The sequence below is a fragment of the Tamandua tetradactyla genome, chromosome 12 (genome assembly GCF_023851605.1).
Source record: "Tamandua tetradactyla isolate mTamTet1 chromosome 12, mTamTet1.pri, whole genome shotgun sequence".
Classification (NCBI taxonomy): Eukaryota; Metazoa; Chordata; class Mammalia; order Pilosa; family Myrmecophagidae; genus Tamandua; species Tamandua tetradactyla.
Window position 1 is genome coordinate 88,149,790 of NC_135338.1, and position 13,840 is coordinate 88,163,629.

The window sequence follows — 13,840 nt, forward strand, 5'->3', positions numbered from 1 at the left end:
CTGGCACTGTGCAAAACATGTTGCACTTCATTAAATCCTGTCAACATGCCAATGAGACATCTTATTATCCCCATTTCATAGATGAGAAAACAGAGGTAGAGGTAGATTGATGCAGTGACTTCCCCAAGGTCTCAAATAGTAAAAGGCAAAGTGGGACGTGGACTCCAGGTCTAAGTACAGTGCTTGCAACTTACTCGTTAGAGTGCACTGCTTTCCGGCTGGGATCCATGCTGCAGAATCAGCGCTCCCCCTGGCAGCACAGTAGGGGCTGCTTTGGGAGTGGGTGGGTAGGTGGGCTCTGAGAGAGCAGAGCTGCTGGGAGACCCATGAGGTGGCAGATGTTGAGGAGGATGGGTCGGTGGGAGCCTCCTTCATGCTTCCTTCCAGCCCTGGGAATGTCTGTTTCTCCTTTGAATTCCCCTAAGGCTTTAATGGTGGCTCTTCCACAGGGCTTGCTCTGCCATGTCTTCACACAGCTGTGTGCATCTTATCACATCTCGTATATTTCAAGCTCTTTAAGGGCAGGAGGAATTATGCTTTATTAGCCTCATTTTTTTTTGGCATTGTGTTTTTTGCATTGCTGAGCAGTGTTCAGCGAAATGAATGAATTCCAGAATTATCTTTTTTTTCACATGATTTCTTCTTATGTATACATTTTAGAAGTTAGTGACAGTTTAAATACTTTTTCTTTCAAAATAGGAAAATAATTTCCGTACACAATCTACTTTAAACCATTCTAAAATACGAGGGAAAGTGAGACTGGAAAGTTGTTTAAAGACAGCGAACCCTTTAAGAGGCAATGTCACATTTATTGCCATAAAATACTTTTCTCTCTCTGTTAGACATCTGCTTCCCATTACATACTGTACTGGGTACTTGAGTTCCCCAGCCATTTTGCATGCCAAGCAGTGTGCACTTGAAATTCCCAACGGCATCTGCCAGTATGTATTTGCACCATGTAATTCTTACTTTACATTTACAGACAATCCTCCTATCACAACTTAATTCTTACCAATACATTCCTGAAGTTAGTCTGTTCGTACTTACCTTATGGACCAAATTGCCTACATCTGAGAAATGAAGAACTTCAAAACCCTTGAGTCTTTACTTGATGTCGTTGCACGATCCAACTATGTGTGATCTAACACTGAAGTCAATGAAACATCTAAATCTTAAGTCTATATATTTCCTAGTAACATTGACCCAGAAATGAAAAACACAATATGGAATGTTTGCTAATGAGTCATGAATTTCATTATAATTGCTTCCACATTCAGGATAGTTCCCTTAAACCATCTAATCTAGACATATCCTGCAACAATCCCATGTGTTGTAAATGATTTTGTTTTCTTTCGTAGGTTACTGTTAAGGGCTTTATTTTATGGTTCATTTCAGTTTCTTAAAGAAAACCACACACACACACACACACACACACACACACACACACACACACCCCATCTAGGCTTTTTGCCTCAACCCGTATTTTTTGAAACAAAATAATTATGAAACGAAAGAGAGCTCTCATCATTTGGTTCAGAAATAAAAATAAACAGAGAAAGTTGAAATATGGGCTATTTTAGAGTTCTAATTCAGTACTCTGAGAATTAAAACCAGAATTGAACATTACCCAGGCCAGCAGCAGTCTGTTTCTTCCCTGGGCTTACAAATCCATAGCAGAACGGACAGACCCAACCAGCATTCGGTACAGTAATAACGGAAAATTAAATACGACTTTTAAAAACTGTTCACATTATAAAGTAATCTATTAACATTATACGACTTCAGCACTTAAAGTGACTGATTCTAATTGCAGTATTTGGCCCATGGCAAGCATTAAAGAGCTGCAGGATCTTGAGAGTATTTTATCTCTTTTGGGATATTTTAAAGTGGATTTTCTTGGGGATAAAGATTTATTTCTGCCACACAAAGGATTGTGTGCGAGAAATCTCTCAGTTCTAATAGAACCAGAGGTAATTAGAGTTTCTTCTTTGATTCAGGAATCAATAAGCCAAATATTAAAAACTTTCCTGCAGTTTTTCCTCCCTCTCCTTTATTGAGTAAAACTCTGTCTTTGCAGCTTTTCAGTGTTATCCTGGAGAAGTAAAGATGGATGCCCTTCTCTAATGAGCTTTTCTAGCAATCAGAGAGGAATTCTTTTCCTGCACCTGGTTATCATACTGTATCCTGCAGAATCCCTTCTGGACAAGCTGGTGGGTCTCTGAGATGAAGCTGCATTGCATATCTCGATCTGAACTTAATTTAAACAGGTTATCACAAAACTACAGGGACTTCTGAGCAGTTACACTTCTGAGATGTACTTACTAAGGGGTTTGCAGTTTCCAGAAAAAGAGGGAAAAGTCTGGGAAAATGTCATTCACCTTTGTTTCCATCTGTGAATTTGACTTTGTGTTTATGATATCTACTGGATTTTTCATAATTTTCATCCTGGAGATTGCAGGAAGCTTAGTAATGAAATAATATTGTGAATTGAAGCTGTTTCTGCCATGGGAGTCCTTGCTGAACTTACATGTTTAAGCAGTTTAAGAAAAATTAAAATTTTACCTTTATCTCCATGCATATGTATCCCTTGTTGGTGGCTTTCAGAACTCTCAGACAGTAGAAAAATTGGTCACTATTGCTCAAATGACCCATATTGTTGTCTGTATCAATCAACAGTGGACTCTTGAACACTTAATTTAAAAACTCTGACAATACTTTGTGAGTGTAAAACCACACTTTTTTATTTAAAATAATTCTCTCTAAAAAACTGACTTTATTTTAAAGAACAAAGCTAGATAGGAATAAACTTCAAGGCACTCTGACTTCTTGTGAATTTTTCACTAATGATTACTTGTAGCTTGTAATTGTCCCCCTCTCTTTCAAAATCTAGAATCTGCAGAAGAGAGCAGAAATACTTGCATTGACCTGAATCAGGATAAAAGGAAGAGAAGATAAAATCATTGCCTTTTGCACTATGTTTATGAAAATTTGCTTTCAAGTATATACCTGAATCAGGCAGAAGTAATGCATCTCCCTCCTTTTCCAGCATATTTTAACACCACCCTGGCCTGACCTGAAGAGAGTTCCCAGGATTAGAACATTACTTTTGCCATGTACTAGTGTGGTGCATGGTAGCATTATTTAATTTTCACATTTTCTTAGGTATTCTAAATTTCTTTTTTTAATGATATATTTTAAAATTTTTAGATAGTTGAGGACTCACCAGAAGTTGCCAAATTAGGACACAGAGTTCCTGGGTACCCTTCACCCAGCTTCCCCCAATGATAAGATGTCTGGTAATAGTACATTGTCAAAATCAGGAAATGGATGTTGATTCAACACTATTAACTCAGGTATGGACCTTGTCCCGGTTTTTACACGCCCTCTTTTTCTTGGTGTGCATTACCATGTAGGAATATACAAAACACCAGTGTCAAGAGACATCTGTCATGATGAATATCGATGGTATGCAGCATTTCATCTGATGTAGTTTTATGCATCCTGTGCTGGATTAAAGAAGACATAAGATTGGTTACCTTAAGAAGACCCTTTATACTTGGTGGCTGTATCAGTAAGTTAATTAAGCAACTAATTAACCAATCTTCTACCAAGTACCACCCGAGGGCCAGATCCTTTGATAAACTGGAGATACAAAGATGGTGACATGGATTTTGTTGCAGGAGGAGACAGAAAAACATCAACAGTTACGACACAGAATGTCTGCCATCTAGTACCAATGACACAGACGGATAATAAGAAGCACCCATGTGTTTCAGGCACTATACTAGGCTCCAGGGAAAAAGTGGTGAATGAGATGCATAACTTTCTTGTTCTGTGAAGCCTACTGCTGAGTGAAGGAGGCAAGACCATTGGCAAGTAATGACAACAAATGTTTCTTTCAGGGGGTTTCGAGATTCTGAGTTGGTGAGTCTTCAGCTGGTCAAGGTGTACAGGAAAATGTTCGAGGGGCACGCCACCATGGCCAGTGTCAGCATTTTGAGATGTTGAGGGTGACTCAGCTTTGGACTAGCTTCTCCTCCTTGGCATCCAGAGCCTTCATAGACTCTTCTAGCTCTACCATAGCATCTTCACAGATGTCTTGCTGTTGTCAAGAGCAGTCATTGTTTCTTAGAGCTGACTCACAAGCTCTTTGATATCACACCTGGTATTAAAGATCCTCCCCTCTCAGTCCTGGCAGGCCTGGTGCTAAGTTCACACTGGACAGTGAATGGAGAGGGGGCCTGTGTTCCAGTAGTAAGCGGAAGGGGTTCCCTAGAGCATGACTGGTAGCTAGTGTCAGAAAAATAAAACTGTTTTACCTTTCTTTCTGGAAGAATTGAGGTTTCTTATTCAAAAGGTTACATTATCATAATCTAGGCACTACAGATCTGAACATGTGCCTCGTCTGCTTAGAACCCCTCAGTTGGTTTCCATTAGAGTCGAGGTGGCATCTAAAATGCCTGCTGCTCTACAAGACCCTCATACTCTGTCTCTGACTACCTTATGTCCTCAGCCTCATTGCATGCTGCTTCACTTCCAGTTCCTAGTGTCCTACTGATTCTGGCCTGTTTAATGCTGTTTTAACTTGCTGAGCTATTTCTCACTCTTGAGCCCTTGCACATGCTGTTTTCTGAAATGCTTTCCTGTCCCTCCCCCCGTTCTCCATACTTTCATCCACAAACTTATTCTTCAGGCTTCTTTTTTAAGACTTACTATATTGGCGCACTTGTCTTTTCAAGTCTGTTATAAGTTCCACTTTATCCTTACTTATACTCTATATGTACATTATAATGTGCAAATTTTATTCAATGGTGCAGTTATATAATTTTTGTCTCCCCCATTAAATTGTAAGTTCCATGAGGGCAGAGATGTTGTCTATTTTTGTGATCATCTGTGCAGGGCTCAATAAGTATTTTTTGAATGAATGAATGAATGAAATAATGACTCCCACATTTTCACATTCCTTACATTTAGGGAATTCCATATCTGGGGATTTGAAAATATTTATAACACTGTTATGGATTCCTTTCTGGAGTCTTCTCTTTCTCCAGTCAGGCAGCAACAGTTTCTCAGAGAGATTCATGGCTGATTTGATATTATCTTTGATTTTATCTACTCTAGTAGTTTTCTCTTTTTATGCTTTATCAGGTGTACTTTTCATTTCAAAACTACTCCAAGAAGGGGTGAGTCACACAGGTCACTGCCCACCACTGATGGAAGTGGTGGACATTCTTTTGCAAAGCGTTGCTTTCCTAATCGCAGGGCTGTGAGCATGGCACTTGGGTACACAGGCCACCTTGGTGGTGGGAGACCCTTCGCAGACAGATCTTGCACACTCTTGAAAGTGTATGTGCCTGCTGGAGTCTACACCCAAGTCCTATCTTCACTGACTTCAAGATGGATGATACATTGCTGGAACGAAGGAGGCTGATTTGTGGAGATCAAATCAAAGATGTGTTTGGAACATGGAAAAGGGACCGAAGTTAAGGAATAACTCCAAAGAGAAGTGCTCTTTGAGCTGCGTCTAGATTGATGGCCGTTGATGAGTTTGTTAAATGGGAATGCATGATGTGGGATGAGGGTGGGACAGAGGACACATTATGTGCAAAGACCCAGAGAGATGCTTGGGGACAAGCCCAAACCAACTATATGGATGGTTTGGATCCAAACCCATGTCTCTTGAAACATTCTGTTCATTGACTGTGAAATGAATGGTTATCCTTCCATTACTAAAATTTGAATTATTTGGATAATTACTTCAATTGTGACTGGTACATAAACCAGTGTAAGCAGATATTCATATGTTAGCTAACATGGTGACAGATTGTTTTTTTTTTAAAATTTAGATAGGTAGATACAAACGCAGTATGAATTCTATAATTTTTTTCTAGGTTTTTATTAGGGTGTATGAGGGTGTGTGTGTCTTTAAGCTCATTTGTGAATCTTGCCCAAGTATAAATAAAGATCACAAGATTTGTTTATATTGAGAGCTATGAGGTTCTGGGGAGCTGCTAGCTTATGGCAAACATTACAGGCAGCTCGGAGAGAGCCCAGACTTTGGAATTAAAAAACCTACGATCAATTTTGCCCAAACTTGAGACTTTGGGCAAGTTGCTTAACCACTCTGAGCCTCAATTTCTCCTTTCCAATTTTGACTCATTTACATCTTAGGATTTATTATATGAGGTGGTTTATGTGAAAAAGCTTAACAATTATGAAGAAATATGCAAATATGAAGGACTGTTATTATAGAACAAACATACTCTTAAAAAATGTGACAGGGTACAGCAAATAAGGTAATGGACGAGAACTTCCCAGGGTCAATACCCTGGAAAGTTTACAATAGCATATTTCAAATATGGCAGCAATGTGGCTCGACATTCAAACATTTCTAAGAGCAATGAAAATTTATGCCTATTATGTTATGTGGCAGGTTTATAAAATAAAAGCAGCTCAATGTTGGAAAAAGTAAAGGGACAGTCAGCCCCTAAAATAAAGACTTGTAAAATATTAGCGCTTTTAGCAAGAAGGTATAAAGATAATTTTCATAAAATATTTCTTGGTAGCTCAGTTTGTAGTGTTTTAGAAATTATATAATTTCAGAATCACTTTCTACAATATAGTAATAAATTTTCACCCAAGTGTTTTATTTAAACAGAAGTTAGTAGTGTCCTTGGGGGGAATGCAAACACACTTTTTACACAACATAAGACTCTATCAGAAATTAATTGCAAAATATAACAAAGCTAAAAATGCACATCCAAAGCAGTATTGAAAGGCATTGAGATCCTTTAGCTGTGAAAATACTCGTCTTAGATTTTTTAGAAACTTAAATAGAGTTCTTATTAAAAAGCACAGGAGATGGAACTATCAAGATGACACAAGCCCAGGACATATTTCATGGGTAATAAAAAATGGAATATTGATGAATGGCTGGGAACTGGAATGTGGAATTGGAACAGGTAATTAATATCTTGATAAGTCATCCACTGTAAACCATTTTAGACCAAGATAGAGTTGTGTGTGTGTGTTTCCTTCCTCTTTTTCTTTTCCATTTCTATCTTGCTAGTTGGGACACTTTAAAAACAATCCTGAGTCCCTCATGAATGAAAAGAAAAAAAATATTAAAATATTGCATGTGAAGAACAAACAACTTTGGTAATGCACCAACAAACAATTTTATCCGTTGCTGTCTGGGCAAAATTTCAGTCATTTTGAGCATATAGGAAGTTAAGCAGCTTTTTCTTGCTGACTTGTGAGATCGTAGTTTTGGAAATTGAAAGCCAAGACTTTTGAGGGGGGTCCAATCCTTTTAAAAAAATGGTTGCAAAATACCTTGTGTAGGGATGGCTTCACCCACCCAGGAGCACAGTTGGAATTTCCAAAACTTGCCAGCAACAAATTAAGGAGATGAAGAAAATAATATTTTCAATTGGAATCTCACCAGGCACAAAAGTCACCACCCCACACTTTTCCACTGTGCCCGGGATATTCACGGATCCTGAGGGCTGCCGTTTGTACTTTGTCACCAACCAACCCCAGAGGAGCTTCCATGGCCAGCCTAGAATATCGGGGTGACGTCTGCCCCACTACCTGGCAGGCTGGTTTTCCTCCTCTTTAATAGAGAGTCCATTGCATGGAGGTTAACCCACAGTTAGGGGTTGCTGAACTCAAGCCTCGGAAAGCACATTCTACATCTTTAAGAAATAGTTTACTTGTGAATCCATAAACGAACTAGACAAAGCAACCATTACTTATGCATTCCTGCATACCCGGCAAGGTGAAAATAATAGAATAAACATCATATACTTCATTATGATATCGGTTTACACTTCCAGGGTACACAAAAAGAGGCCATTTCATCAAGCTAATTGCCTGAAAGTAAAAGAGAGAGAACTTTAGCTATTAGTCTATTATGGGGCTTTTTTCTTAATCACAAATAGGGGCCGTGTGTCCCTGGGGGGATGTGTATTCTAATTTACAATTGAACCACAGATCAGAGCAATCAATCTTGGGCAGCACTTTTACAGTGTAATTGCTGCAACATAACAAATAAAAAAAAAAAGATGAAGAAGAAGGCCTAAGCTGAGCTTCAGATAGAGGTGGAGAGATATTTCCAGGCGTTGGCTCAGGGTGGTGGTGGTGGGGGGGCGGGGTTGGAGAAGAAACGCCACAGACATGAATATGCAATGAGAGCTCATTAGTGGCCTAGTGTTGCCATGACGAATGGTATTATCCCCGGCCTGGTGCTGCCTAAACATGAATTTTATAACGACCCATTTATCATGACTTGTCATGGTCTGTACTGTACTTTCTTCCAGCTTGCACACCTTTCCCATTATCATGGTAGAAATCTTTCCTCTTATTATTATTGTTTCCTTTTGTATTGATCTAGGACGCTTCCGAGCAAGTGTGAAAATAGAGCAATGTGATAACCTGTGATTTGTGACTTCAAAGTTGTAGAATGAAAACTCGATTCTTTAGTCTATCTTGTCAATATTAGCACAATGGAGGAAAAAGTTCAACAAACTTTTAAAAAGTTTCCTAATGTGTGAGTTTTTTTTTTATGTAAGATTCTGACATTGCAGTGTTTTTTTTTTTAAACTTTGAAATGAAGGACGTTGTCTTCCATTCTTTTACTTAATTCTTTTGTTTTTGTACCCTAAGAATCTTTCAGTATCTTAAAAGTAGACCTCAAAAGTTTTTTTTCTTTTCCAAAAATCCTGGAGGCACAACAAACAAATTTAAGATTAAAAAAGCTTGAGGAATTTTCAGTGCTTAGCATTTTGCAAGTACGTGAGTTGATTTCTTACTTAGAAACCCCCTTATATTGTGGGAAAGAAGTTTGGCCAAAAGCCTGTGTGTTGACAATTTCCTGGGATATACATTTTACTAATAGCAAAAACAAAACAAAGCTAGACATGACAGCAATCTCCCTTGATGGAAAGCATGAGGTCTCTTTGCATACTCAGCAGCCATATACCCCGTAGATGAAAGGCTTGTGTCTTTACCACGGACCAGGAGGTAGGATGGTGTATGAGTTCATCAGAGTCAAGTCAACCAGTCAGTCAAGATAAAAGGTTCTAGATTGGCAGAAGTTTCTAGACTGGAAAAAGGTTCTAGATTGGCCCTATTAACATCAGAGACACCATCAGCGGGAACTTTGATTAGTCTATCTACCAGAAAGATGAGTAGCTAAAGTGGCTAATGATACCTCATATTCAGTTAGGAGGAGATCAGGAAGGACATAGGAGCAGATCTGGTATCGTTGTCCTTGTCCAGGGATTATAGTCATTCCTGTGGGCAATTCAGAAACATTAAATGGTTGACCAGATATTTCTGAGTTCTACTGTTGCCCCCTGGATTCCTTGTTAATATTAAGGACATTTTACATAGTAAAAGTATTCATATATTCATGCTACGTCAAATATTTTACTTAATGATGATAATTTACATTTGCAAAACATTTTGCTCTTCCAGAGTCCTTTCACCAAATCCTTAACTGGGAGCAATATCATTTTTTTTCCATTTTAAAGAAGAGTAAAATGAAGCTCAGAGGTTAAATGACTAGCTCAAGGTCACACACAAAATGGAAGGGCTGGAGATAAACTTGCTATCTTTAGATTCCTAGGTCAATGCTTCGATGTACCCAAAGCTATCAGAACAGAATGTCTTAAAATGTCATGCGATCTATTTTAGGATCTAGTAATAAGTGAATAGGTTGGGAAAGAAACTCATTGAAAAGTTGGCCACCATTTATAATTGTTAGCCTGCCATTCTCCCAAGCTACTAACTAAGATTAAATTTACCGTGTGTATGCCAATGGAAATGAAGTTGCCATTCCAAGGAACTAAACTGAATGATATTTTATCATTTAAAAATGCAGCTATGAAATGTCATTCAGCATATTTAGACACGCTGCTGGATGACGTTCTTGTGCTCATGGGTACATTGGACATTATATTTTTGTTTCTGAAGAAAATACCTTGTGTTCTTCCCATGAATGAATTAAATAGGATTTCTAGAGATAATTTTATTATCTATTAAGAGGGATACAAAAAATTGGCAAAGCATGTTAAAGCGCACTGTGATTGTAACGGAACAGACAAACTACGATTGCATCTATATGACACCAAACTTCTGGATGAAAAGGGGAATAAAAAGATTAAAATCCTTGATGTTTTTCTAATTTGGAAAAAAAAAAAGACATCTGGATCTTTAAAACCATCTGTATTTTTGACTCCTTCCCTTTACCCCAGGCTTCATCTGGATGTTTGGCATCATGTACAGAAAGTTTAAGAAGAAAATTCAGTACAATTATTGTCAAATTAGATAAATTTTTTGATGTAATTAATCTGCAAATGTTAACTAATTACTCGATTTAACATAACATTGATGAATAAATTTCTGCACCAGGCAAATGAATAGAAAAAGAAATATACACTTGATTGATCTAAGGATGAAACTTAATTTAAAGCATTTTCAAATCTTGGTCATAGTTGACTGACATCAATTTCCTTGGGCAAAAAACTTTTTAGTTCCTCAGACAACAATTCTCTGTCCTGGGGAGTAGTTTCCCCATGTATTATGAGGATTCATTAATTTATAATGTGCTTTGACAATAGCAAAGTTTAGTAAACACTGAGTAACACGGGAGATACATCTAGTAATAGATGTTTTCTTTGCCAAGTGAATTATCTGGTCTGATAAAATCAGTGCAAACCCACTCTCTAAGCAGCCTTCTGATATGCCCCAGGCTGAACCCCCAAAGAGGAACCAACTGAAACCTACTTCAAAGATTTCATCTCTTTGAAAAGCACCTAATGTGACTGATATATTTTTGTGATCTCATCTAAAAAAAGTTATCATAATTATTGAACATTTCCTCTGTAGCTTATTCTCAACCCAATCAATTATAATGAAAATAATCTGCTTGCTTATTATATTCTCAAGTTTTCAAAATGATTAGTGCTTCCTTGAGATATTCCATTAATTGGACATACAACCCAGATGAAAAGCCTTAAACCCAAGAGTATATAAAAAAACATAAGGTTGTCACAGTAAATGCCTTCGAAAGATCTAATTTGATTTTTAAGAGCAGTTCTGCAGATGTGAAAATTAAAGGCACGCAGAAACACGATATAGTTAAATGAACGTGTAGGTTAAGAAACATTTAGAGGTTTCAGTAGCCTCACTCCAGATTTTTTAATTTAGCTGTTAGGTTGGAAAGGTTGCATCCAAAATGCCATAAAAGTGGCTGAATTTTTTTGAGTTGCTATTTCCTTTATTGAACTACCCCATTCTTCCCTAACATATTTTGGAAGCAACCTGGTATATTTCTGTTGCACATTTTCAATCACTGTACCTGTCAATCGGATTTCAAATTCTAATAAAGTAAGAGTCTCTCCACTTGGTTTGTCTTAGCTGTTTCATCAATTAGCCCATCCCCCCCGAACAAATTGTACACTTATTCCTACTTAAAAAAAAGAAGAGGAAACGACAAAAAAAAAAAAAAGAGAAACCTTTCCAAATGGCTCTAATGACATCTTCAGTCACTAACGAGTTAATAAAACTCTCAAAATCCTCTGGGGCTAGATATGGAGGAAGAAAGAAAAGTATTGTACTGTAATGACAGGTTCCCTGGCTGCCTCTGAGATGTCATGGGTCAGTCATGTTAAGAATGTGTACGTCCAATCATCTGCTGATTTTTATCAGCCAGCCCTCCAGCAGGAGCTGACAAGGGCCAGTTTAGGAGTCACAATGAATAAACAATGGCTTTTTTGGATTGTTGGAGGCTGTGTAATAGAGTGAGGGGTTTATATATACTAAAACATGATGACATTAGCAATCAATATACCAATTACTGGACAAGTTATTGGAAAGAGCCATTCACGTGTCTTGAGCCTTCTTGCTTTTGAAGAGGCCTCTTTCAGGGAGAGTCTGGGGGCTCAGAGACAGTGATGGAAAAGGAAAACTCTGCTGCTCTGGCTGAAGAAGTCCAGACCTGGATGATTTGAATCGCCTAATTCCTGACTCTCATTCCTGGTGATTCCATCGCGGAAGTCTGGGGTTAGGGCTGGGGCTTGGCGTTTTAACAAAAGTTCCAGGTACTTTTGATCAGGTGGGTTAGGAGGCTGCTGTACAGTTCTAATTCCCAAACTGTTGTCCCCAGACCGGCCTCATCAGCATCCATGTTATAAACGCAGATTCTCGGACGCCAGCCAGACCTCCAGAAATAGAAGCTCTGGGGATGGGGCGGGGCAATCTGTGTCTTAACAAACCCTCCAGGTGCTGATTCTGATGCATGCTCTCGTTTGAGAACGACTGAGAAAGAGCAAAGATCTTTGCCACACAGCAATATCTGTCAGCTATGAGCCTCCTTCTGAGTAATTTGTTACTAAGGCTAGTTAAAGGGCTGAAGTTGGCAAATGATTTACCTTAAAAAATTAAATTAGATTAGATCCCAGATTATCTCCACAAGCATGTCACTCTCACTCTCTTGCACCTGGCTAGGTTTTCTTGAATGATCTTGATGTATGAGCAACTTTGATTAGAGAAAGTGAGTAATAAATATGGCTTTTGCCTATTATTTAAAAGTAGAAAGAAGGGGGGTGGATTTGGAAAATCATCTTAAAAGAAAAAAAAAAAGGATCCATGAGAAAAACCAATGCATGTGAAGCATTTTCTTAGAGTGTAGCTAATAGTCATCTGGGCATTAATAGGATTCTTGAAGTCCGCAGGCTCTTGTGTAGAATCAGTGAGGTCTACTTTTGCTTTTTATAGAGCCACAGAACATGTGACTTGGCCCAGTCAGGAGAGGAGAATGTACACAACCCAAGGCTGGTCCATCACCAGAAGAAGCATAATCATGGAGCCCTTCTCGCAGTGGAATTCGGATCTTCTTGTACCTTGGCCAAGAATCTTACTGAAGGAACAGTCCAGAAACTTCATTCAAAGGAAATGGACTTAATCTACCTGACTGGCAGTAGGTTGAAGTCAGTTTTCCCAGAGTTTGTTTCAAAGAACAATCCCATGGTTCTAAGTATGTAATTATAAGTGGATTTCTGAGGTCAGGTGAAAAACACTAGGCTGAACTGAGTTAAAGAAGATTCTTTGCCAGCAGGACTTCCTAAAGCCCCTAAAACATTAATATGCCCTGAGAATTCATAAGGAGAGGGGCTGCACCATGGATTTGACCATCAAAGCCATTTTACAAAGGATAATTTCATAGAATGGGTGTCCCAAGGTATGAGCTTCAGAAAATGTGGATTCAAATCATTTGAGATGGCCTAAACCTGTAGGGTAGAAGATAGTTCTTCCGTATGCTGTTTAGAAAGTCACCTTTTTCTTTGTTTTAATTTATTAAACCTTCTGTATCTGGAGTCAGGATTAATTATGTGGTGGCTTGATGCCAACGAGAAGGCTTGTGTGCCCATCACCAAAGAGTTAAATAAGTTGTCCAGCTGTTGATGGGCTGGTTAAATCATCCCTGAATTGTTGGCATATCTCCCAGAACAGGTACTCATAAAACACACACACACACACACACACACACACACACACACACACACATACAATACACCGGATTTTACTGGACAGATTACATGGTGTTTTTACAAACAAGGTATAATCCCATGGCAACTCCTTACATGTACCCAGAAACTTCACATGGCAGCGGATGTACACCTCGACTGGGCCTGACATTTGGAAAGTCCTTCTGCCCCCGTTGACAGTACTTTGCCCTATTATTTCCACCTCACTGGGTTCCAGATGGCCATGGCTGGGCATCTGTCTTTGTCCCCCATAGTGGCTATTCCTGAAGGTGATAGGAGTTTGGGGA

At 38.6% G+C, this 13,840-nt stretch overlaps 1 long non-coding RNA gene across 4 annotated transcripts in view; it reads left to right on the forward strand.

Moving 5' to 3' along the window:
- Positions 1-13,840, forward strand: part of LOC143652461 (uncharacterized) — a 151,909-nt gene that overhangs the window by 44,477 nt on the left and 93,592 nt on the right. The window contains exons 4-5 of one of the 4 annotated variants that reach the window (XR_013160687.1): positions 2,078-2,210; positions 2,891-11,521. The exons of the other annotated variants lie outside the window; for them this stretch is intronic. This is a non-coding gene — a long non-coding RNA (uncharacterized LOC143652461). Of the gene's footprint in view, positions 1-2,077; positions 2,211-2,890; positions 11,522-13,840 lie in introns of those variants that run through there. 4 annotated transcript variants of the gene reach the window in all.